Source organism: Cannabis sativa, chromosome 9 (assembly GCF_029168945.1).
Source record: "Cannabis sativa cultivar Pink pepper isolate KNU-18-1 chromosome 9, ASM2916894v1, whole genome shotgun sequence".
Classification (NCBI taxonomy): domain Eukaryota; kingdom Viridiplantae; phylum Streptophyta; class Magnoliopsida; order Rosales; family Cannabaceae; genus Cannabis; species Cannabis sativa.
In genome coordinates, this window is record NC_083609.1 from 58,891,437 (window position 1) to 58,895,134 (window position 3,698).

The 3,698-nt window shown below is 38.9% G+C and overlaps 1 non-coding gene across 1 annotated transcript; it reads left to right on the plus strand.

Annotated features, from left to right (window-relative positions):
* The first annotated feature begins 3,109 nt into the window (after positions 1-3,109).
* LOC115708546 (small nucleolar RNA R71) lies at positions 3,110-3,216 on the plus strand. Its single transcript, XR_004010037.2, has one exon. It is a non-coding gene; the product is annotated as a small nucleolar RNA R71 (small nucleolar RNA).
* The last annotated feature ends 482 nt before the right edge of the window (positions 3,217-3,698 follow it).

Sequence of the window (3,698 nt, forward strand, 5' to 3'; positions counted from 1 at the left end):
TTCTTCGGCTCAAAGACGTCTTTTTAATGAATTTCTGCACCCGAGACCTCTTTTACTCCAAAGAACCTGAAAACATAGAAAACAAGCGTAATTCCGTCCCAACACAGCTAAAAATGCACATAAATTAGATCCAAAACATAGGCTAAAAATAGCCTAACAAACTCCCCCAAACTGACTCTTTACTCGTCCCCGAGTAAACTAAGACTAAACTAAAAAAAAAAAAAACTGACAATGATAGCTGAACTTTCCAACAATTAAATTGTTACCACCACCTGCACAACTTCAATCCATCAATAACCAGAATTTCAACTTGCCAACTCTAAGAACTAAGTTGAATGTGCAATTTACAAGTAAGTAATTCATACAAACATAAAGCATCGCAATTCCCATCAATATCACAACTGTTCTAACTTTCCAACTTCCCACTAACACATGATCAATAAGTTTGAATGACATACTCCTCTCCACTAATGTTGACAAATTTCTATTCGGAATCAATAGGTCTTTTTCGGTTAAAGTCACATGGCTTAGGTACATGGGTAGGTAAGAAGTCATTTAGGCTATACTATACCATAAGCACAATTAACCAAGCAAGCCTAGACATTTATTTTGCTTACTTTCCATATATCCCAAAAACAGAAATAAGAGATTGCAATTTTTCTTGTGTGTGTACCTCATAATTTTCTTAACTTTTTTTTTTTTTTTCTTCAAGAAGACACATTTTTTTCTTTTTTTTCATAGGCACAACACACAATATTCTTATTATTTTTTTTTCAATCTCGCATTTTTACACTTTATATTTTTTTTCACTTACAGCACTTATTCCCCCCCAAACTTGCTTCAAGGCTCATGGCATAATAAAATATGTTCAGGGTGAAAAGAGTTTAGAATAACAAATTCAGCTCCGTGAAGTGGTGAAAATTTTTAAAACAGGCTAAAGCTCAACTTTGGGTATACTAAGGATAAAACTTTTTTAGGTAGGCTTGAAAGGCTCAATCGATCCAAAGAAAATTTGCCTAAATCATTTTCCAAACAAAAATCATCAAGGATTTCGCTTCAAGAGAGTATGTCAAACAAATTCTATTCCATGTTCAATCAATCATTCCATAGTCCAAATAGAACAGAGGTGATATGTGAGAATAGCAAATGTTTTAGATCTACATGAATCACTTCCTAGCACACATCCAGTTTAATTCAAACAGTTGCAAGTCAAGCACACAGTTATGTTTCAATCCATTGCACAAGTGAATAACAACAATTCAATCCATTTTTCAATTTAGCTATCACGCAAGACTAAAAAAAAAAACTAAACTAAAACAAATAAACGCGAAAAAATAAATTAAGTTTCCCCCCCCCAAACTAAAATACACATTGTCCCCAATGTGTGAAAATAAACCAGGGTGAGAGAAACTTACCTGAGCCCCATCAGAAGGGATCAAGTCCACCCTTTGCATTCAAAAGAGCCCTCGCACTAAATGAAGAAAATTTACCACCAATAGTGTTGATTTCAGAGTTTTGCACAAGAGTAAGCTCACCTTCAGAACTACCACACATCAATCTTTTCCAACGACGCTGAATCGTTCGAAGTCGCTCTTTAGGCTTTGCTTTCTTCTTATCAGTTTTAACAAAAGAACCCTTCACCACCTCAATCTTGCAACAGGTAGGAATGTCAGTTGGGGCAAAAACATTAAAATTGACCTCTTCATCTTGGACTCGCAACTTTAACTCCCCCTTTTGAACATCTATTAATGCTCGACCCGTGGCCAAGAATGGTCTTCCCAAAATAATGGGAATAGTTGAATCTTCCTCCATATCAAGAATTAAGAAATCAGCAGGGAAGATAAACTTACCAACCTTCACCAGTACATCTTCAATTATGCCACGAGGATGAGTTAGAGAACGATCCGCTAGTTGTAGAGTCACTGTTGTGGGCTTTGCTTTTCCCAATCCTAGCCTTTTGAAGACAGACAACGGCATTAGATTAATGCTTGCTCCCAGATCACATAGAGCTTTAGTTTCCACCGAACCCCCTATAGAGCATGGAATATTGAAACTACCGGATCTTTAAGCTTGGGCGGTAGTTTCTTTTGCAAAATGGCGCTACACTCCTCGCTAATGCCACCGTTTCATAGTCCTCCATTTTTCGCTTCTTAGACAATATCTCCTTCATGAACTTCACATAACGGGGCATTTGTTCCAAGGCTTCAAAGAAAAGGAATGTTGATGTGTAGTCTTTTGAAGACCTCTAGAAATTTTGTAAACTGCTTGTCTAGATTGGTCTTTCGGAGTCTCTGAGGATAAGGTATCTTCACATGATGATCAATACTGATTGGTGGAGACTGTTGTGGTGGTGCAGGGCTATCAGTAGTTTTCTTTTCTATTGATGTTGGAGTTGGTGCTGATTGATCTTTAACTTCTTCATTGAATGGTTGTACCACATCAGGCCCATCATAATTCTTTCCACTCCTCAAGGAAATTGCTTTACATTGCTCTTTTCCTTTTGCCTCACTAGTGCTAGCTGAATTTCCTTGAGCTTGGTTTGCCACTTGAGTAGCCAATTGTTCCATTTGAGTTTCTAGAGTTTTAATAGAGGCTCTAGTTTCCATCATGAATTGGAGCAATAAATCAGCTTGGATGTTGGAGCCACTAGGACTTTGTTGTTGGTTTTGTTGGGGCTGATTTCTCTCGCCGGTAGAACCCCTGTTGGTTGTGCCCATAATTATTATTTTGGGAGTAGTTCCCAATGGCTTTTGCTTGATCCATTGGCAAATTATCCACATCTGCCTGACACTCTGAAAAGTGATGGTTGCCTCCACATATCTCACAAATAACTTGGGCTTGTTTAGCTTGCCCTGCAATGATTTTAGTCAATGCCTCAACCTGAGCTGTTAACTTTGTGATGGCATCAACCTCTAGCACACCAGCTACTTTCTTAGTTTGACTCCTTTCAGTTGGCCACTGCTGATTATTTAGAGCCATCTCCTCTAATAGATCGTAAGCCTCATTAGCACTCTTTCTCATAAAAGCTCCACCACCGTCGCATCTATTAAAGTTCTAGTATTACCAACCGGGCCGTTATAAAAGTTGTGAACCAAAGATCCACTTCTCAATACCATGATGAGGGCATTTTCTGATTAGATCTTTAAACCTCTCCCAAGCCTCATGGAGAGATTCATTATCTTGCTGACAGAAGTTGTTTATTTCTCCTCGCAGCCTTTGCGTACTTTGCTGGAGGGAAGAATTTAGACAGAAATTTTGTTGCTAAGTCTGTCCATGTTGCTATAGAATTTGGTGGCAAGGAGATCAACCAACTCTTGGCTCGCTCTCTCAGTGAGAATGGAAACAATCTCAGTCGAATGGCATCATCGCTAACTCCATTAACCTTAAAAGTTTCACAAAGTTCCATGAAGTTAGAGAGATGCAAATTAGGATCTTCAGAAGGGAGACCACCAAACTGAACTGAAGACTGCACCATTTGAAGGATGGCAGGCTTAATCTCGAAATTGTTTGCATCCACTGCCGGTGGCCTGATACATGACTGCACTCCCGTCAGAGTAGGGAGAATGTAATCTCTCAAGCTACGGCCATTAGCTTGATCTTCCACGGCACCTCCATTATTACCGTTATTACCCCCATTGTTTCCAGCATTATTGTTCACATTGGCAGCCATGATCTACGATGTTTCGGCGATTCTTTGA